Genomic DNA, 23767 nt, shown 5'->3' on the forward strand with positions numbered 1-23767 from the left:
GATCTCCCCCTCTCACTCCCAGCAATTTCCAATCCCTTCTTTGGTTATTGTCAATGTACCTTTCCTGATATGAATTATAAATTTATTAATGTTTTTCATCCAGTCTCTAACAATATTCAATACAAAAATTCAGTCTCCAGGGGTGTTAAGTGGGTGGGCCTGGAGAACATTTATGACCTGAAAAAAACTTGTTATGCCTTTTTATGACCTGACCCTAAACCTGCTCTATAATTAGCTCCATGGCATAGACCAGCGTAAATTGCCATAAACATAAGTTGTCGAGGGCTTTTCCTGATGTTCGATATGGATGAAAAAAGTAGCTCCTTGTTAAAAACGTAGCCATATCAAGGCTAGAGTGCAAAAAGCAGACCCTACTGATGACCAAAATGGCCAAAATTGATACCCTATTTATGACCAAAACGGCCGAAAGCTCCTACTCTTTGGGGGTGCAGCCCCAAAGAAAGGAGTACCCCATTTCCCTGCCGGGAAATTTTTTGACGCGCTCACGTTGAATATGGCAGATAGCAAATGGGCGCCTAACGCCCAGTTGACCCAGTTGGCTATTACACTACATAATTAAACGAAGAAAGGCTAAAATAATTGAATTAGTCACGACGACACCGTAAAAGACTTATCAGGCATGGGTCACGGTTTTCGATGTTTCACCTCACCCTCGAAGGAAAATTGCCTCTGTTTCTACGAGCCATCTTCTTCTCTAGGACTGTATGTGTAAAAACAAAAACACGAGACTTTAGATAGACACTATTCCACTGGTTTTGGGGGCAACCTAGATGAGAGAATATCCCATATTTAAACTCATATAAGTGAATGCGAGCACGCTTTGAAATACTTGATTCGAGGTCATGTTTTGAAACATTTTAAGACGAGCAAGCTCCAAGTACATAGCTTAAACGTTTCTGTATAAACTAGGCTATGAATAAGCAATCCTGCACAAACAAACCCTTTTTCATAAACGTAAGCTTACCTTTGTGAGATGTGCACCTATCAATGTTAAGCCCCAGGGAGGGGGAGGCGGGCACAGGGTGGGGATTTTGACATTTTCATTAAAAATAATGCAAATTCGCCTCCCCTGGGACAAAATAATTGGTCAAAATGTCCACCCGACGGCTAGTGAAGGTGGTAAAATGTCCTTTGTACGATCAAAATCCCTAGCCAGGGGACTTCACAGACGATCAAAATCCCTACCCTGGGGACAGACCTCACGATCAAACTCCCGTGGTTAGCCCACCCCCCCTCCCTGGGGATTAACATTGATAGGTGCATAACCCTTTACACTCTACAAGGATGACTGATCACGTGACCCAAAGGTAAGGAGGGGCTGGAGGTGGGCGTAAGGGTCGGCGTAAGGGGAAGTACAGTGCCGCTGGACATTACTTCAAGCAAGTCTTCCCTGTAGCAAGACTATCGTCGAGAATTTCGAAGCGATCCGAAATTTAAGACGTTTTTCTGTCAACTCAACAGATCATCAGTCAGCATGAGACCATTTTCAGGGCTTGATAATATCCCCATGGGGAGAAAATTGTTATATACAAAGTAGGTTTGTACAAGTGGTCCTTGCATTACGGTTTACCCTAGGTGTTTAAGGTTATTTCTCCTAAACAATAGCAGAGTTTATAAGCCCCAGCCGCAACAATATACCAAAACATCTCCCATATGACTCCCATATACCCCCATAGAAGCTGATAGATAGAGGACAGCTCGGCCAAAAAGAACTGAACAAGACCAAAAACGGAATTAATTTTTTGAATTTGACATGGTAAGTGATTAAAACTTCATCCCGATCTTACTCAAAATAAAGTAAAATTTGGGTGTCGTTTGATTATCCAACTATGCAGATATATCGCTTAGCATTTCGAATTCATAAAATTAATTCCGTTTTTACCGTAGTGTTCAAAATAAAGTAAAATTGGGGTGTTGTGTGAATATCCCACTATGCAGATATATTGGCCACCATGTAGAATTCATAAAATTAATCCAGTTTTTACGGTATTGTTCAAAGTAAACTAAAATTGGGGTTTTGTTTGAATATCCAACTATGCAGATATATCGCTTACCATGTCCAATTCATAAAATTAATCCTCTTTTTTCGGTCTTGTTAAAAATAAAGTAAAATTGGGGTGTCGTTTGAATATCCAGCCATGCAGATATATTGGTCACCATGTGGAAAAAAATAGACTGCTGCGATATCCAGATATCCTCATGCTAACTCTTCCTTGATCTAGAAGACATGGCGGACCTAAAACAATAGCCGAGACAACAATAGATTACTCGTGCTTGCCCTTTTCTCCACTATTACTCTACTTCTTCACTAAGACAATTCCTAAAGAATGCTTAATATAGTTCGACGAGCTGTCCATTTTTCAAATCAACTTTACACTTAATCAAAGAATGTGACAAAAACGTTTTCTTTTTCAAAGCTTAATCAAATTATTGACCTCTGAGTCAGGCAAGACTACGCCTACATTCCATTTGTTTCCTTGAGAACACGCTAATGTTGTCCTGACTCGCAGGGCTGGAATGATTTGTATTCTTTTATTAGACTTCACACGCTTCACTATTTTCGATTACGTTATTATCACCATAACGTTGCTTGTTTGGCAATGGTCCAATTTCGATCCATTAAAAGTCAGCCTAAACAATAGACCTCAGCACGAGGCTCTGGGGAATAAACCCCACAAACTCCAAACTCTGTAGTTATTCCCCAGAGCCTCGTGCTGAGGTCTATTGTTTTAAGCTGAATTTTAATATATATATAAAATTGGTCTATTGCAACGCAGGCAGCAATCAAAGTTTTCAGTACCGCGAAAGCAATTCACTGTATGTTAAGGGGTGTATCATAGTTGTGTGTTTAACTAATAATTTCTGGTTTGCACTAGGAAAAAGAGCCGAGTCAGGCTTAAATACTCGAGTTGGCATTTTAACTCAAACTTGATGCACTCCCAAATCGCAGTCACGAAATGAAGAAACCCGATATGGAAGGTATAATTACATATTACAGTTTCCATCAAATTCAGCGAAACGCAGCACGTTAAAGCCTTCTTCCTGCAAGCCGATGGCGATTGGCTAATTGAAAATTACGTCACATTGAAAAGTGTGACTACATTAAGGGCCGTCGAAGAGTTTGATTAAACAAACAAGTTTCATATAAGGTCACTCAAAGTTTTCATTGCAAGATCTTTGATTCGAAGTGTTGCGTATCACTAAATTTAGTGATTAAAATGTATACCGAGGTTATAAGCGCAAGTAACTTTAAGATGAACATTCTTTTCAGCCCTTGGGTACGGTAAGTGCAAGGTATACATGTATCATCTATGGTGTGTTTCGCTACTGTTCACAAACAACAATTTTCAAAAACATATAATTATTTACATTATTTACATTTTTCAGTGTTGCTTGTTATAATTCTCATGAAATAAGTACCCTTTGTGTCCATTGGCTCTAAATTACCATTAATCATTAAAAATTAATTGGGAAAATCAACACATGCAAGGTTTCCAAATTAATTCTCAGTATATCCCTGTAAACCCCAAACAGTTTTACAGAATTCGGCCATGTGAAGGGAATCTGAAACGATTACAATAGCACCATGAGGTGGATGGCTGTGTGTATCTACGAAAAGAACTTCGTTCTCTGCGGTTAAGAAGAAGGATGTTTTCTCATTCATTATTTAAAATGAATAAGAACATTCTTGAGAATTACCAGCCGACCTAAGCTGACCGCAAATAGTCGACATCTCGTGCGGATCCTGTAATCGGACTGGAAATGCGTTTCCAACAACGCAGTCAAGCCAAGTGTCCAACACGCTTGCAGCTTCTTGAATTGAAAGGTATCTGGAAGGTAAACTGTGTCGGCACATATCATAAACTCGGTTACCTAGCTCCATGCAGCCGCATATGACTGTTATGATGTTGGCTGATAAGGCAGATTGTTGTGATGGAATCTGAGTGTTGTTTTTGAAGAAGGCGTATCCGATCAGAAGTGAGATTAGACTGCAAGCATTACTTCCATTGCGCCCTTTGTAAAGACCTTGGCTTATTTCACTTGGGAGACGCTAGCAGGAAACACCAGGTTGAACCTCTTCAGCCAAGACAGGCGCAAGAGAATCAACTGTCAATTTCTGTAAGGCTACAACAACAAAATCGACTTTGTTATTTCTGCCATTGCTCGAAACATTTTCCTCGTCATTACAATTTAATTCTTCGTCATCATCATCTCCATCGCCATCGTGATAACCATCACCTTCTACGTCTCCTTTTTCACTGTCAACTTGGTCAGACTGGTGAGTAAGTAGCACTTCTCGAAATGCGTTTAGTTCGCAGTTAAAAACAGGCGCAAAGGCAACAATGCCGGCTGACATCTGCTTCATGACAAACGTGATGCCTTCGGAGATAAGACCTAGCTGTCCATCAACCACTTGTTTCTCTGTTGATACTGAGGTGTAACGTTGGCTCTATAAAACGATAATAAAGAAATATTAAACTGTTTCAGAAATGAAACTGCAACGGGGGTAGGCAACACCAACCCTAGGCCACACAAAATAAATGGATTATACAAACATACCCTATCGAGGAAGCTTCCCTTGCTGGCGTCAACATCTGAAAAAAAGAACACAGGACATAACATTACGCGTGGATGGACCTAAAAGGATTGTTACAAAATAGTTCTTAGATAGTTGTTTGTAACAATACAAAGGATTGATGGAAGAACTAATACTTTGATAAGTTGCATAGAAACAAAGGGGAAAGGCGGTGCTGAGTGTACTCCATAAATGAGTTGGGGAATCTTTGGTTCTAGACTGAAAACTTCACCTTACAGACATAAGGTGCTGTTAAGGGGTGCCAAGAACTTCGGCTTGCCGTCGACAACATTACCAAAATACAAAAGCACCTATACCTGTCACGCAACTTAGCAGTTTCTCCTGCTCCTTATGTAGAGATGGTAACAACTTGTCTTTGTAGACCTTCATAAGGCCCAGCATCTCATTTTCAAGTATCTTTAGCTCTTCCTGAAACCGTTGAACTTCCATATGCTTGTCGACAGCTAGCCTCTTCGTTCTGATAGCAACTAAACCAAATCAAAAAACCTTATTGCGCGACTTTCTCAACAAAGACTCTGTAGCATTTCTGGACGGAAAAACTGTTCTGCTCAAGACTCTGGCTTGAGATCTGTACAAACCGTTTATTTATCATTATGTACAGACAAACCGACATCAAACGGTCACCCTTGTGGAATAACTAAGCGCTTAAAACAGTGTTAACTACCATTTAAAGTGAAGCAGGTTCAACAAGTGTAAGTCACATGGACTTAAGTAAGAATTGGACGCAGTGGAAGCTCCAGACAAGGTGATTTTGGCCGTCAGGATTAACAAAGGTAACAAACAGTTAAAATAAAGTAAGAAAGATTAGGACTTGTAAAGGTATTTGCAGACGTTCAAAAACCGGGAGAACCGGTTGATTAAGGTCACATAAGCGTTCAGTACATGTACAAGTTCACTCGGTACGCGCTAATGCCATACCTGTGTCGGTTGAATTTTCATTCCACGGAAAAGAACCTTTTTCAATCTCTTCTTTTTGGATGGGATGGCCCGTTACCAGTCCATTGTATCTGGAGATTGTTTCTTCGAGGGCAGCTTTCTCTGAAGAGATTTTCTTATGAAGCCGCGCTCGTTGCTTGCAGGAATCTGAAAGAAAACTAAAAGTACTGATGACAAAAAAACTTACTACCGTATAAATTTCACCAAGTACCAACACCCCGCGGCATATTCATCAAGGCCAGTGGACTGTAGAAATGACTTATTAAACGGGTTAAGCTGATATACTGACATCAGTTACTATGTAAAAAAAGCTAAACCAAAGTTAGCAAGACAAGAACGGAATGGGGGAGAAACAAGACTTTTTATGAAACAGTAAACGATGGGGCCCACTGTCAAGTGAACACAATTAAGAGACTTATGCCCAAAACAATTTCAGTTTAAACAAAGAGTGTAACATTTTTTTACTAAAATATTTAGTTATTTAGTTGAACGTTTAACCCTTATTAGTAAATCGTGTCCTCATCACCTGTTAGTTTTCCCATGTTCAAAGACAACTGCGTCACTGAGAAATGGGAGTATTCTATCATCTTCCTAAAATGGGACAAGACTTTTTTTCTCCAGGACACTGGAACCCGCCTCGTAGTTCATGTCTGCTTTGGGAGGTAACTCTTTCACCTTTTTCCCCGTACAATTGTTCAGCAGCTTCAAGGAGAAGCGTTTGCTTTGTTGTTAGCCTTTCCTGTGAAATTAAATGGCACAGGGAGGTCTCTTCTTCCGGCGACATGGGCTCCTTTTTGTTGCGCGATGTTTCTTCCTCTAGAAACAAACAATAACTAACAAATCACTACTACTATGCGTCTGACTAAAAGAATTGATTTTATTATTTGGACCATATGTACTCTAATATATTCGGGGGCAGAATAGATTTAGTGCTTCATGGGGTACAATATTTTGGCAAACCAAGTGGCTTGTCGTCCAAATTTTGTGCTATCATTTCAAAAGACATGATAGACGTTCTTGAATTTTTTTCGGAGTTTCTCATTCCACCGTAGCTAGTGTGTCACTGCTACAAGGTTAGCATAGCAACTTACGTACACTCAACACAGTGAGAGCAGCAACTGACCTTTAGCAACATGTAATACATCGTTTTTCCAAAACTCAAAGCACACACTCTTTCGGTGTAGATTAAGATTCTTAAGCAGTTCATCAAGATCATCACATGCCTTCTTAAGCTAAGTCTGGATCTGCCAGTTTAAAAGAGATTTAAGGGTGATGAGAGCAAAACAAACAGGAAGCTGTGAACAAGTAAAAAGCATATTTCATTGAATACTGTCAAATACGTGTAAACATGATGCCAACCCTTTTGTAACGCTTTGCCAGAGACTGTGGAAGTACTTCAATTTTCCGTCTATTCCACTCAAGAGCATGCTCAGTAAGTATTTCTTCTCTCCCTATGAACAACCAAATTTGATACAAAAGCAACATAAGCCTCATACAATCTTTTTTTGTATAACAAATTTTATGGCATCACATGTTCCTTTTGTAATCTAGTAAAAAGCATATTTTTCGACACCATATTTTATGGCTTTCCGTTTCCGGAATTTCGAGTAGAAATGAAAAAAAAGGTGGAAGTGTAATTGATACCATATTAAAAAATTTAAGGTCAAAAGCTGTTAAAAAAATTGTACTAAACCTTAATGTTTACGTAAACGTTATGTTGGTAACAAATTCATCCTTTCTTTAAGAATGTACTGGCCACTTTTGAGTTAATTCTAACCTTAATTTAAATTCACGGCACCTAAAGTTAGCGCATATTGTTCCGAATCGCAAAATTGGCCACAAAATTGAGGAATTATTGTTGTACTAATATCGATAAATAAATATCCTGTGTAAATTGTGAGACATAATTGTAATAGCACAGTTTGAGAAGTGGACTAAACTCACCTTCAGGGAGCATGTGCTTTGTGGAATTACCAAGCTGTGAGAAGTGGCTGTTTATCTGTTCGACCTCCTCCCCAGTGTTGCACTGGCTTCAACTTGCCATCTTCCTCCCCACTGAACCTGTAATCAATGATTGACAAACAATAATGAACAGATTGAGCCATGCCAGAAAGACAAGCTCCTGTGGTGAGAGTTTTCTTTTGATATGAATTTACTTGAAGATACGTGCTGAAAACCGATCTTGGCATTTCATTACGGCGATCCTTCAGAAAACCACTTACCTGGTTGGTGGTCAACTTACATAACGTTATTCTGAGATTCACAACATAACCATAACAATAAATATAATTAATAAACTGCTACCATTATCATGGCCTTCACTGTCAAATAATTCAGAAAAGCAGGCGGCATTCAGCCCTTTAAAACGTACCGTTTCTTGCTTAAACAACTTATCCAGCAAAATGCAAGTTCTTATACATAAACGGAAAGTGCCAGCCTTTGTCTTAACATGAATGCTAAGGTATGTTGTAATCGCTTTTGTATCAGTTGGTTCATGACGTAAATGTTCAACATCATAGTGTAACCATTATTACACGAAAGTTGTATTAAAATAATCAAGCAAATTTTCCACATATTTTCTAAAATGAGACTACCTGACAATACCAAGCATGAGCCTTTGCATGCATTATCGACAGTGCAGGTTTCATTTTCTCTGCAACTTCTTTGTTCTGCTTTTTGAGCCATGGCCAGTACTTGCACACAACATCGTACCAAAAGAATTTGACATTGTTTGGGATAAGCTGCATGTAGTGGGCATAGCCATACACTTCGCCGTATATCATATTAACTGCATGTTGGGCAACAGCATGCCTACAGCCAGCAATCTCAAGACCTGTTTCACTCAGATTTCTCTTCCTTTGAATCGAATTGCCTGAAGCATGCCAAGTTGAATCCCCACAGAGTTTCTGTTGATTGTCCTTCTGCAACATAATAACGTTTGTACATGGATTGAAGCTCTTTATAACATTCACTGTTGCAGTTGACACGCCTTTTATTTTGATTAATATGTTAAAATTGCAGCACTTACTAATCACATTTTCATAAGAAGACCTAACTACACAAATGAACAATGATAATTCATCACCTTTTAAGAGCCTGGTACATTGAAATGGAAATCAGTGACATTTACTGCATGTTGCATGTTTGTAAAGTTACATATGAATATACAAATGATACAAAATTGCAATTGTACTTCTGCTTCCTCTGACATGTTTACTTACAGTGTCACCATTTAGTGGTTATTTACTGCTATAATTTTAGTTTGACACTTAAATAAAGGTATTCATTCGTTCGTTCGTTCATTCATTCATTCGTTCGTTCCACCTATATTCCATATATAGTTATAAACTGACCACATATTTAAATGTATGGAAACTCACACTATGCTTAACACCTTGGTAAACTTTATGGATATGGCTGTCAATTTTTGCATTGGAGGCTAGGAATACCTCTCCACAGTAACACTCTCTTTTACTTCTAACAATACAAATTCAAAGAACATGCAGCATAGTAATAATAGTAATAATGTAGTAAAAAACAATTAATAATAGTAATAATAATAATAGTTATAATACAAATGTAGTAATAATAACAATAATAATAAAAACTAATAAAACTTTATTAACACAATCTTAAACAATCTTAAATTTACAATATATGGTCTAATAATAATTTTGAAGGATTTGCTAAGATAGTGAATTTTAGTGAGGGTTTTTTTTCAGGGTGTTCTTCTCTTATTCACAGATTCCTGATACTTAATGGAGCTAGAGCCCTTTGCTCATAACTATGAGGAAAATCTATCCAATCCAAGCTAGAAACCATCAAAAAGAGCACTAAAGAACGATTTTTGGTTTTTAGTTTTTCTCTAAGATAAACCATAGCATAATCTGACAACATTGCCGAGCAATTTATTTTTCTGGGCTATCATGGGACAGAACACATCATGTGGTACACAACTGGGACTGTGTTGTACCCATCAGTCAGAGTGGTTTCAATTAAAGAAAAACAAAAGCAAACTTAACTATGATTAAGTTTTCTACTGCAGTGAAAGTAAAGTACAATGCAGAAGAATTAAATGGAGAGAGTTTCATATTGGCATCCACATGAACGGAATGCTGATTGTTGTCACATGCTGGGCACTCCATCCAGTTAATTTTTCTGCCACGACTAAGCTCAAACTGACAGAATTTCCATTCTTTGAATGAGGTTGCAAACATTGTATATCAATACAGATGAGATACCGTGTACATGTACCATAAACCTTCGAAACTAAAATCTAATCTTACAGATGAATTTAACTCAGCTAAAGTATATGCCTGGTAGTGGTCTAAGGGCTGAAAGTAAGTTTCAACAGCATTTGAAATTAAGTTGGCTTCTTCACTTGGCACTCTAGCTATCTCACTTCAGAAGTTTCTTCAAAAAAAGATTCTTCTTACAAATATGGTGACACTTATAAAACTTTTAGAAAAATGGTCTACAGGCATTGTGCATGAATACTGCTATCCCAACATGATAGAGTGGTTTCAAAGGGCTAGGCACTGGGCAAATTGACCGACTGTGATCATGTCTTTGTCAGACTATTAATTTTCTGGGTCTGGGCGTTCAATTTGTCCTTAGTCATCACGAAGACATGCACCTCAATACAAATCCTGGTGCACACAGCTGCTGGAAATTGAAATGAAACATCTAGTATTATTTTTTCCACAACACTGTTAGTAATACTTACTCTTTTCCTTTTTGCATTGAAAATAACTCTGGAGATTTGAGAAAGGACCTTTGAGAAACACCAGGCATTTGCTTTTGCATAATGTTTCAGTGAAGGAACTGGTCTTGGTGGAAGATGTAGGTAGTGTCAGCAATGCTTCCTGGCCAGCATCCCAACTGACTAATGACCAGTGGGTTAGAAGTGCTGAACACTTTTAGGCAATCAGTGCACTGGTAGCCTCCATGATTGAGATCAAATCGTCCTTATCAAAGAAAAAACATAATATTTACATAATACTTATTCTAGTTTTAAACTACAGATGTATATATTCACATGTAACATTAAAATCTATATGTTGATGGAATGACTCAAACAAACAAGGTGTCGTGTACATGTCAAATACAACCTTTTTCACTGTCAGTGATCGGTTAAAAAATTAATATAAATTATGAAAATCTTTGCAAATCACTGACAATTATTTTTAAACAAGCATCAACTTAAATAAATTATTCATAAAGGCTTGATGTATTGTTAACAAACCTCTGATGGAAACAAAAATGCAGTGATGTTCCTGCTGATTCATTGTAAGTTTGCATTTTCCATTACATTTGGGATAGTACATATCTGCATGTGGCAGTTGCCGTCCTACAAGGAATTCAATCATGGTGACACGAAGAGAAAGTTAATTTACACTGCCACTTTGCTCTTGTCACTCAAACTCAGAATACATCTTAAATAGTAACTTAACTCATCAATCGAACTTTATCAATTGTAACCCATTCTCCACTGCTATTCGTGGACAAGGTTGGTGGAATGGGTTGATAGTGCGCATTTACAATCGCATCTCTGTCGTGCAGCGGAGCCAGTTCACGGACATACTGGTCACATGGTCCACACAAGTATTTAGTGGCAAAGCACTCATTGCATCTCATTACTGCTGGTTCTTCCAGGCATTTCATACACTTTTTTGCATCCTTAACTGCAAAGCTCCATTTCAGCAAGTTTTCATAAAGGGCAGAACGGGAGTCTGCCCAACTTTCATTTAGTGTGGCTTGTCGTTCTTCCCACTTTTGCGATTTTTTTGTAATACTGTCCATTTTGGAGGACAAAAGATCCTTGGCTTCAAGCATTATATCTGTAATTTGATCTGGAAAAGTAACCATAAAATATTTTTTCATTTAATGAGTTCAGTACTGAAACATCACTAGACTAAGTTTAAATTCAACAATATTGACTATGATTCAGATATTAAGATCATAGAAGAGATATGGCAGGAACAATGTCAAATTTTCATAGAACAATTTCAATGTATTAAAATTTAGCCTAACACAATAGGCCTCAGCACGAGGCTCTGGGAAATAAACCCCACTGTCTTGAAATCTCAACAGAATTTATTTATAACAACAAACAAACTTGATGTACAACGTCAACCATTTGGCAAGAGCACATGGCGAGCCTATATCCTTAATGCGCATGTCGCTAGCGTTACTAAGCAACCATGAAATATCGACACATCTCCCTTTTTTTTTTCAAGGAAAAACATAACAAAATGAATCGGTTGAATACGATGCTTAAGCATGTTCTGGAATCTAACCAAGGAGAGCCCTAAGCATCAGTGGTCCTACGGTAAGACCAACGACTGTTCAATGTTTAAAAAAAAACTAAAAAGAAATTCAACAGTACTAAATGTCCTCTCTATAACGAATAGATTCCTAACAATTCTACCACTTGAGGTTCTCTGTTCTGGAATCGCGTTCGGATCGCTTGCATCAGGACTGGCATTGCTGCTTTCAGGAACGTCGGTATCCTCCACCTGGACGACGTTGGGAGTAGGCTCACTGTTGATATCCGGAATTTGGGAGTCGTCCCCTGATGTGTCATAACAAGTGGGTGTAGGTACCTTTCTAAGATGCCTACGATTTCTTCGCAATCTTCTACCACCAGTGTCTATGATGTATGACCTGGGACTCTGGTCTTCACGGACGACCTTAGCCTCTGTGGTCCACTGCTTCTCATTATCCAGCTTGGCTCTGACCCGGTCTCCAGGCTGTAGCTTTGGTAATTCTCTCGCGCCATTCCTTTTGTCAAAGGACTCCTTGTAGCCCCGTTTGGCTTTGATATCAACTCTTTTGATTGCTTTATGGTTTGGAAGCTTTGGCTCTAAAACTTTGGTCAGTGTTGGAAGTGTAGTACGTATCAGTTTTCCCATGATCAGCTCTGATGGCGTCTTTCCAGTTGCTGGGGTTGGGGTTGCCCGATAGGCCATAAGGGCAAGGAATGGATCTTCCTGTTTCAAAATCCTCTTAGCGATTCGCACGCCACTTTCTGCAGTACCATTTGCCTGGGGATGATGCGGGCTTGATGTGGTGTGTTTGAATCCTTACTTTGCTTTGAACTCATCAAAGTGTAGTGACGTAAACTGTGTACCATTGTCACTTATTAGTTCCTCCGGAATTCCCCATCTTGCAAACACTGACTTAAGCTTTTGGATGACAACTTGGCTTGTTGTCTCAACTAGGCTTAATATCACAATGAATCTTGAATAATAGTCTATCACTACTAGGTACTGACTGGCTAGCTCAAACAAATCGGTGGACACCTTCTGCCACGGTCTATCAGGTAGGTCTGTGGTCATCAGTGGTTCCTTTCTTTGTGATGGTTGGTTTTCCTGACAGAATTGGCATGACTTTACCTTTGCCTTGATCTCCTTTGAAATACCCGGCTACCATACAGAAAGGTCAGCACGTTCGCAGCACTTTGTAATACCCTGGTGACCTGTGTGAATGCGCTCCAGTATCTCCTCTCGCATGTCTGCAGGGATCACTATTCGATCATCATATGTTAATAAACCGTTGTTCATTGACAAGTGTCCACGAGAATAAAAAAACTCTCGTATCTGGAGGGGAACGTTTTCCACACGGGCTGGCCACCCTTCCATTGTGAATCCCATCACTTTCAGGAGCTGGGCATCCTTTGCACTCGCTTCTCTGATTCTCTTAAGCTGATCACTTGTGGCTGGCCTTGTAGATTCAACCAAGGCTACAAATGCCTGAACATCTTCTACCGTGTTGGGTTCCTGTCCTAACTTACAAGGGCTTCTAGACAGAGTATCTGCCACCACCATCTGCTTGCCAGGTACATGTTCTGCTTGAGGATTGAGCCGCATAAGGTGCATTAGAAGTCTCTGGCATCTTAATGGTGTTTTATCAAGATCTCTCTGGTTGATCAGTGGTACCAGAGGTTTGTGATCTGTCAATAGCTGGAAACTTGGAAGCCCCACTAGATAACGTGATAGTCTCTCACATGTCCACACTGCTGCCAGGCACTCTTTCTCAATTTGAGCATATCTGACTTCAGTCTCTGTGAGTGTTCTACTACAAAAACCAACTGGGCGGAGTTGGTCACTGGGACCTTGAATCAGAACCGCGCCAATCCCATAACTACTAGCATCTGCACAAACAACAGTGGGTATCTTAGGATCATAGCATGCTAACACTGTATCGCTTGAAATTATTTCTTTGACCTTGGTAAATGCAGTTTGCTGGAGAGGTCCCCAAGTCCAAGCGGTATCTGACTTTAGTAGTTCGCTCATTGGACGCATTACTGAAGCAAGGTTGGGAATAAACCTCCCAAGGTAGTTAATCATGCCAATCAGTCTGCGTAGTTCTGGAACTTTGGTTGGCGCTTCAAGCTCCGCAATCGCCTTCACCTTCTCTGGGTCTGGACTTACGCCCTCGGCACTGAGAACATGTCCAAAGTATGTTAGCTTGTTTTTCTTGATTTCGCACTTCTCTTTGTTCAGTTTCAGTCCTGACTCCTTAATGACTTGAAACGTGTTCTGTAAGTTCTCATCATGTTCTTCGGCAGACTTTCCATGCACAATAATGTCATCCATAATCGCTTCACAACCTTCACTGTTCTTTAACAGATTACTCATTAGAGACTGGAAAATTTCTGGGGCAGACGTGATTCCGAATGCAAGTCTTTTAAAACAGAACCCACCAAACCGAGTCATAAACGTGGTCAACTTGGCACTATCTGGATGTAGAGGTATCTGCCAAAATCCACTGGACGCGTCAAGTTTCGAAAAGTACTGGGCACCAGCAAGTTTGGTCGCGATATCTTCCAAGGTAGGAAGTACGAATCTTGAGCGCTTCACTGCACTGTTCAGCCTTCTTAGATCGACACAGATCCTGAGCTTACCATTACTTTTCTGTACTGGTACCATGGGTGCACACCATTCTGTCGGCTCTGTTACTCTTTCGATGATACCAGCTTCTTCTATCCGCTTGAGTTCCTCTTCTTAAGGGAAAAGCTATTCTTCTGGCTGTGTTGATACAGTAGGGTTGGGCATTCTCATCCAGTTGGATCTTAACTGGCTCACACTTGAACAAGCCTATATCTCCCAACAACTCAGCATCCACCTCTTCTAACCTCGCAACTAGACCCATTTCACAAGCTGCTTCTCGACCCAGCAAGTTACTTGCATGTTCTCCACTGATTACAAAAACATTGAGTTGGTACTTCTTGTTGCAATGTGTCACTGTTGTTGTAAACTGCCCAGCGCACTGCAACTTGCCTCCTGGACTGAAAAGGGCTATCTTCGATGCATGTAACTTGGGCTGATTTGGTAAACTATCAAAGGTAGACTTTGAAATGGCGGTAATATCTGCACCTGTATCAATTTTAAACACCACAGGCTTACCACTGACCTTAAGCTGGACCTTCCATTTGTCATCCTGATGTAAATCACTTGACAACACACCTAAGAACCAACGACCAGCACTGCTATCATTTGAAGCACTACCACCACCACTACTATTCACTTCACTCACCGACTTGGACCAACAAACAGCTGCAAAGTGACCCACCTTTAGACATTTCAAACATCGTTTAACTTTTGCTAATCAGTGTTCGGGCTTTGAGTGGTGAAGACCGCATCTGCCACATTTTTTTTTGACCCTGTTTTTGGGATGGATCCTCTTTCTTTCCTTTTCCCTTTTTCCAACGTGGATTAGATGCTTTCTTCTTACTGTGCACCTCCTCAACAACTTTCGATGCGAGGGAATTCTGATCAGTAACCTGAGACTAGACCATTTCTGACTGGCGAGCTATTTGAATCGCAACTTCCAGCGTTAAATCCGACTTTAACTGCAATTTCTGGGACACACCTTGATCCAGAATTCCAATGACGATTCTGTCCTGTATTTGCTGATCGCGGCTGTCCCCAAAGTTACAGTGTTCGGCTAATTCGTAAAGACTTCGTACGAACGATTCGACTGTCTCCCCTTGCTGTTGGATCCTTTGGTGAAAACGTGCCCGCTCGTGAATTATGTTCCGTTTCGGCACGAAATGTTCATCAAATTTCGCCAAAATCACGTCGAATTTTGCATCATCTCCTTCAGCCAAGGTAAAGGACTTATACACATGTTCTGCTTCTCTTCCCATTGTGTAAATGAGAGCACTGACTTGCACGGCGCCTTCCTCTTTGTGAAGTTTCGTCGCGAGTCGAAATCGCAGGAAATTCTGCTTCCAATCTGGCCAGTCGAGCGGTTTGGAAAAGTCAAATTTCTCTGGAGGGCTTAATTTCAGCATTTTACTTGTTTCACCGCTGCCACCATGTCTTGAAATCTCAACAGAATTTATTTATAAAAACAAACAAACTTGATGTACAATGTCAACCATTTGGCAAGAGCACATGGCGAGCCTATATCCTTAATGCGCATGTCGCTAGGGTTGCTAAGCAACCATGAAATATCGACACACCCACAAAGGTCTATTTCATCAGAGATCTGTAAATGTATAAACACAAAGCTGCAAAGGATATTTGGCATCATTTTCAAAATTAATATGATCCACTCAATTTTTTTCATTTTTGTAAGTCAGGGAATTTTTTAAGGATGTACATGTATGGTTAAGTGATTTTGTGAAATTATCAAAGGGGATAAACATAAGACAACACAAGATTTCAACACTCTGAAAGAGAATGACATATAGTACTTGCAACTGATGAAGATATTTCTGAAGGACCATCGGACAGATCTCCACCACAGTCTGTACCTACAGGAAAAATCAAGTGCTAAGAAAACAGTATTGACCCGTGTATTTCTTTTAGGTTAATAAAATATTGTTAAATAAATATGTTAGTTATACTACATATATTTAAATAATTATTGTGTTCATCCATATGTATTTCATTTGGTCTCTTTAAACCACATTTATCCACAATAATTATTTTGATCAAAATACAAAGAACTATTAGTTGATCAGATGTACTGTTAGATTAGCTGCCCTTTATCAATTAATTCACATATAACCTCACCAACTTCTCCTGAATCTGAATTGAGATTTTGATGTGTAGCTATGATATGGCGCTTTCGTCTTCTTTTTGTTGGTGAATAGGTCCCTTTACAGTTCCTCCGTCCAGTGACAGGATCTGAACTGAACTCTGTGATGTTTTGAATGGATTTCAAAACAGGATGCAAAAGATTAACAACGATTTAATAAACAGTTGCAAGAAAACGTGTTACAGCATAGGTGGACGCCATGATCGTTCTGTTCAATATCCCCCTAGGTCCTAGCGAACATCCGGTATCAATAACTTCCGGTTTATATGAACATTACATCTCTTTTCCCCTAGTGGGTAACTCTCTAGAGTAATATGGAAAGAAATAAAATAAACTTCAACTAATCAGTGTCCATGAAAGTATGACTACTGACCCGAAATCAAAGTCCAACAGACACACACGTTTTTGTACAGGCGACAGCATTGTTAACTTAACACACTATACTGTCATAGTTCAGAGCTCATAGTTGACCAAGAATCATGCCTACAAATCAAGAATCTGACCGGGAACTCGTCTCCTGGAAGATCTACGCAATGCTGGTTGACCAACCGGGTGAGACGCACTAGCTTAGTTCTCGGGGATGGGGCTAGATGAACTTGTAGGATTAGCTTGCATGCCAGGGGAGCTCACAGGTTTTGATGCAGACGGGTCAGAAGCATGAGCACGTGTGCGTGCAGCAGCCAGCTCTTGTTGGTGTTTGATGTCAGCCGGAAAGTCGAGACCACTGTCACGGGACAGATCATCATCATGGTTGATGACTGACTGGTCCAGACTTTTAAAGAAAGAGGAATTTCTGGTAACCGTGCGATTCTCGTTCTGAGCAGTAATCATGCTGCCTTTTTTATCCACTACAGTCAAAGGGGTAGGGTCGTAAACAGTTGCACCTTTAGACGCAGTAAATGGCCACTAGTACGGTTTCTCCAGGTGAGATAGTGCTGGGTTTCACATAGACCTTGCGGTCAGCATCAGCCTTGAACTTGGATTTCTGCGAGAAATCGCACTTGCGGACTATCTCCGACACAGGGTCAACGAAGTTGGTCTGTGGTAGCTTGTTACGCCGGGACGTTTCAGTAACAATACTGCTGGGGCCACTCCAGTGGTTTGATGAGGAGAGGTGCGATAGTTTCTCAGAATCGCTTGCAGTTCCTTTCTCCAGTTTCTTCCTTCCACTTTAGCGGCTTTAAGACACTTCTTCAGTGTTTTCACGAATCTCTCCACCTCACCGTTGGCCCTCGGCCATAATGGGGTTACCTTGCGGTGCTTGAAACCAAGCGCATGAGCAAACTTGGCAAACTCTTCTCCGCTGAAAGGTGAATCATTGTCTGATCTAACAATCTTGGGAGTTCCGAATGTAGCAAATAGCTGATCTAACTTAGGTATGACAGCACTAGCGGACGTTGACGACACTGGTTCTACGAACGGGAACCTTGAATAATCATCAACCAGTAGAAGTAGGGTTTCACCCTCAACATGCGTAAAGTCAATGCTTACTTCATCAAATGGGCTGTCAGGAAGAGTCGATACTTGAACAGGCTCTCTAGCGTACACTGGGGTTACAACTTGGCACGGTAAACAAGCTTTGACCTTTGTTTCAACCATCTTGTCCATTCATGGGAACCACACCTTTTCTCGCAGGAGGGCCTTAGTTTTCACTATGCCCAAGTGACCTTCATGGGCTATGTCAACAGTTCGTTCTTGTAGTGCAGCAGGAACTACTAAACGATCCGATTTTAACAGGACAGTGTCAGTGCAGGTTAACTGCTCCTTAACTTGCTCATAGCGGGATAGCTCAGATAATGATACACCAGGTGGCGCCTTATACCAGGAACCAGATTTCATTGTAGATATAACCGCTTGTAGCACTGGATCCGTTGCGGTTGCAGATTCTACCTCAGACAGTGTTACAGCTTTTGGTACTGCATTTCTTGTAATAAAAGAGATGTGGTCTTCAGACTCAATTTCATAATTGTGAGACTCCAAATCTCCTACTGGGTGTCTCGAAGCATAATCTGCTGGGTTTGAGGCACCAGGGCGATATTCTACTGTGAATCGGTACTGCTGTAGCTCCATGAGCCAAAGTTCTATCCTGGCGGACGGTTTAGAGGTGGGGTTGTTAAACAAGGAATCCAGAGGTTGATGGTCTGTGATTACTTTATATTCTCCTCCATAGATGAACAAGTGAAAGCGCTTTACAGCCCAGTAAACTGACAAAGCTTCACGATCAATCTGTGGATATCTAGCTTGAGTTGGTGTCAGTGGAGAACTGGCATAATGCAAAGGTGTCACTTCTTTAGTCGAAACATCTTTCTGGGTCAGGACAGCACCTAAACCAATGGGACTACCATCACAAAGATGGACGTAGGTTTCTTTGGATCAAAGTATCCAAGGGCAGTCTTGGTAGATAGTGCCGCTTTTAGGCGTTCGAATGATGACTGTTCTTCCTCAGTCCACTGCCACTTCACTCAATTACAGGTCAGCTGTCGAAGAGGCCTGGTGATTAGTGCAAATTCTTGATGAACCTAGAGCAGAATGCAGCTGAGCTAAGGAGGCTTCGTACTTCAGATACATTGGTTGGTGGCACAACATTTTGAAGAGCTTCAACCTTTTTAGGGTCAGGTGACATGCCCTGTGCAGAGAACACATGGCCAAAGAAGAGCATAGTGGGAACTGGAAACTGACACTTAGGTAAGTTTATTGTCACACCACTCTCCTGGAGTTGACGGAATATTTGTCTCAGATGTCGGTCATGAGTGTCTTGGTCTGCGCCCCCAGCATAGATGTCATCACTGATGTTCTTGACGCAGGGTATGCCACGGATTGCATCACCAACCTTCTCTTGGAAGATTTCTGCTGCGCACGAGAGACCAAGATTGAGATGTTTGTATTGGAACAGTCCAACGTGTGTAGAAAACGTGCTCAGTGCTCTCGAGTCGGGATGCAATGGGATCTGATGGTACTCTTGGTTTAAGTCGATCTTACTGAACACTTTACAACCGTTCAAGTCCGACACTACGTCATCTATGGTGGGTATGATGCATCGCTCCCTGAAGATAGCTTTGTTTAATGAACGCATGTCCACACAAATTCTAATCTCGTTCGGTTTATTCGGCTTGGGCACAACAACAATTGGCGATACCCAAGGGGTGGGGCCTTCTACGCGTTCAATGATGTCATCTTTTTCGAGCTGTTTGAGTTTTTCCTCCGCCTGTTTTCTTACATGGAAAGGGACTAGGCGATGTGGCTGAGCCACGGGTTTGACAGATTCATCTACATGTACGCGTGATGGTTCACCTTTGGACTTGCCCATTCCACTGGTTAGATAGGAAATTCCTTGAGAAAATCTGGGGCATCAGGTGGTAGGCTAACAGGAGGTTCGACCGTACTAACAGCTTTAATAAGATTTAATGCTTGTGAGGTTGTCCAGCTAAGTATGGAGCTTGATGAACCTTTTGCGACATAGAATGTTTCCACGGATGAACAGCTACCATTGGTGACAGTGGCTCGGAACTTTCCACACAGGGTTAGTGGCTTATCAGACATGTACGGATACACTTTGGCACTTGTTTCAACCAGTTGTGGCTTTGATTTAAGGCCATCAAAGTCTCTCTTCCTTAAGATATTCATGGTTGCTCCTGAATCTGCCATAATGCGGATTGGTGTGTTCATGATGGTGATCTGAAAGATAGGCTTGCCAGCTTCGTGTCCCTGTGCACCAATGTTAAAAGTATACTATTCACTGTTGTCACTATCAACACCGACTAGAGATGACATTTCACTACTCGGAGACTCTTCAACATCTGCAGACCTGACATGGTATTTACCTCTTGACGTTTCCTTTGGGTGCGAAGATTTGGACCGATTATTGGGTTTGCAACGACAAACTTTGGAGAAATGGTTCATTTTGCTACAGTTCAAACACTTTTTACCTTGAGCAGGGCAAGTTCCTTGATGTGGGTAATTTCCCCCACATAAACCACACCTATTGTTACGCAATCCAGACTTTGGTAGACCACGAGAATTCTCTTTCTGCTGAACGTCGGTTGCTTTATTTCTACCATAGCCCATTGCATTGGATTGCTGTTTCTCCATCTCACTGGTCTGTTCGTCGGCGGTTTCCATTGCGCGAGCTACTTTCAACAAGTTCTCAAGATTGAGGCTCTGTTCAATTGCTTTACGTTTCAGGCGAAGCGATGAGGTTCCTTGAATAATCTGCCGCTTCATTTCCAGTTCGGGATCGGCGAATTGACACTTGCGTGCTAACAGCCGGAGATGTGTGTAAAACTCGATAATGTTTTCACCAAACTTTTGCGTTTCCTAACGAAAGACGTAGACGTGATAATCCACACACTTTTGAGGCTCGAAATGGTCAACAAGAGCCTTTACGGCAGTCTTGTATTCGTCACTTCCTTCCGGCGGCTCTAGAAAGGTAACGGTCTCAAACACATCCAAGGTTTCTTCTCCCACGTAATGCATCAACATGTCTTTATTTTGAGTTGCTCGGGTAATGTTCTTTGATGTAACCATGTTGTCCAATCGCTTGACATAATTCTCAACTAGAACTTGTAATGTATCTCTTGGTTTAAGTTAAAACTAAGGATATGTCGGTAGGTTAACTGCCATTGAATAGTATGCTGAAGGCTGCGTAGGCGAAGTGGTTGACGAAGAATGTGCATGCATCGAAAAAAAGGCTGATCGGTAGGTTTTTCCGGTTGTTTTAACTCTTTAAACGAATAGATTTACGTTTTCGTTTACTTGCATCCCTTCCTAGTAGCCATTTGTGATGTTTTGAATGGATTTAAAACAGGATGCAAAAGATTAGGCTTTAGTTTGCAGGATGAGACTGTCCATAGCAGGAAGCTTTTTTTTCCGTGGCCTGCGATGCTGCTGCGTCGAGTGAACAAGCTCCCTGTCAAATTCTGAATTAATTTGTTAAGTTTTGTTAGAAGCTTGCTTTAATTAACACGATAGTTCCTAATTTGGGAGAACAAGGAGAGACAACACTATTCTTGAGGACAACTCAACTTGGTCATAATAGCCAAAATACTTGGAATCGCTTTTACTCAATTTAAACATCAACGGAACACAGTGGTTTAACAACATACTGACAGAAATTGGCCATTTTTAAATCCCAAAATGTAATAACATGTTTGGCAAAGTCTTTGAGATCTATTGCAGCGATAGAAATAACCCTCGGTCTACATACACATTCTGGAATCAGTATTATTATGACACAGTTTGTTCATTAATACTGTATGTTTATTAAAGCACAAAACCAAGTTTGTTTATTTTGTAATCACACTATAAAAAAACCTAGTTAAGAACCTACTTAGCCTAATGCCAATAACTATCCCAAAATACAAGAACCTATTTTTCGAGGCGTCGACAAATGCAGGTTCTTAAACGCGGGTTTCTACTGTGTTGAACGTTTGCTTTCTCATCTCCTCGGCCTGTGAATATCCGAGGAAGTATCACACATTTCGTGAAAACATCCAGCGCTGTAGCCGAAAGAATTGCAATTTTCTTTCCGGTTCGTCGTCTTTTTCGCTTGAACCTTACAATTAGTACATGTATAGTCTCAATTAGAAAGTGAAGAATAACAAATAAAGAGCGAATTAGCTGATATTTCCTCCCGTCTTCGTCCTCCACTTTGGATCAAAAACCAACAATACGGGCGCTGGAACCCAGTGTTAACTGATATGTCAATAAATAATGATAATCATAAATTGACGCTTACTTTATTTTTTATGATAATAGTAATTCTAACCTCGAGAACATGTTGTACATAGTTGCCGATTTCTTTCAGCAAACGACAGGGAAAAGCCCATGACAATCACAATTACGGCGAGCAACAAGAAGCCGCGCGAAAACCGTTCTTTTGTCCCGTTTTTTAGCTCCAACCTCGTCCCCAGGGCCTTCTCCTCTGCGATTTTCAAAATGGCGGCTCGTCTGGAGAAGACCCTGGCCAACGCTGAACTAACACCTTTGTTGATTAGCCCATTCATACGAACACGCTGATTGGTTTAAGTACATTCTAAAGAAATATGGCGGACGTGGCGAGGGTTTACACGAAAAAGAAAGGGCTTTAGGAGGTTGAATTGCAGTTCAGTTCAAGCGATGTTGAATCAGACTGCCATTAACGATTCGAAAGGTGAATCTTTTCCGTTATATTTTAATTTAAAAGATGTAACCTATACCATAGAAGTAGAAATAAGCGCGGGAAAATATACATAACGAGCATGTAAACTTAGATCTGCCGACAGCTAGCGAGATGCAGCTCATCACATGTGGTCTTATGTGCTGTTTTTGTTGTTCTGTATTCATGTGCAATTAGTTTTTCCGCGTACGGAAACAAAGAAGTTCGAATTTCAAATCTAAAAAGGAGCTTTTGCTCGTTACAGAGCACTGTTCTAATATACGGAAAATCGCTTCTATTTTCTTGGACACTTATTCCTTAAGTATAGGCCTTCTGCCTGTATTAGGTTTAGGCTTACTTCAAATCTTTTCAAATGCACTATTTTTTCTATTAATAAAAATTGTTTTGGTGGCCGAGGCTGAATTGAACATTTTATTTTCTGCCGAGCTTAGGTTGAAAATATTCTTGTGAATATTTTTAGATTTTACCATATGGTATTTATGTTGTCAAATGATTGTATTTGCTGTCTGGATGGTGTTAAAGTAATTTTAGAGCCAGCCTATAGGTATTAAATACATATTATTTGATACAATGCACATGACTTCTTGCAGAAATATTATTAGTATAAAACGTACTGCCAGTGCCTACATTGCATTTAGAAAATGGAGAAAGGGCCAATTTAGCCCTTTACTTTTACAAGGCTGCATGCAGGCTTAACCCAGGGATAGTATTCTAATAACCATCCCAAGGCTCAAAATTGCGACCGATATGGTCACCAATGAACTCACAATGTACAATGTGACTAACATTTGTTTCTTGACGACCAGAAATTCTACTTTAGTTGACATAATCGCGACTTCCTTTTGCTACGTTGAGGACACCTTATGTTCTTCTAGTAAGCAATATTGAAAGATCTTTGCTTCTTAACACTTAACATAAGAAAAGAAGTCAATCCACCCTTTTGCTTTGCTGTGTCCCTATAATGCATTACAAACCCTTGGTCATTGACTTTGTCTTGTATGCCTTTG

The 23767-nt window shown here is 40.4% G+C and overlaps 2 pseudogenes; both read right to left on the minus strand.

Moving 5' to 3' along the window:
* Positions 1–3484: 3484 nt before the first annotated feature.
* Positions 3485–22502, minus strand: LOC138023479 (uncharacterized; annotated as a pseudogene).
* On the minus strand, positions 19922–20725 carry LOC138024744 (uncharacterized; annotated as a pseudogene).
* Positions 22503–23767: the final 1265 nt, after the last annotated feature.

The sequence above is a fragment of the Montipora capricornis genome, chromosome 11 (genome assembly GCF_036669925.1).
Source record: "Montipora capricornis isolate CH-2021 chromosome 11, ASM3666992v2, whole genome shotgun sequence".
NCBI lineage: Eukaryota > Metazoa > Cnidaria > Anthozoa > Scleractinia > Acroporidae > Montipora > Montipora capricornis.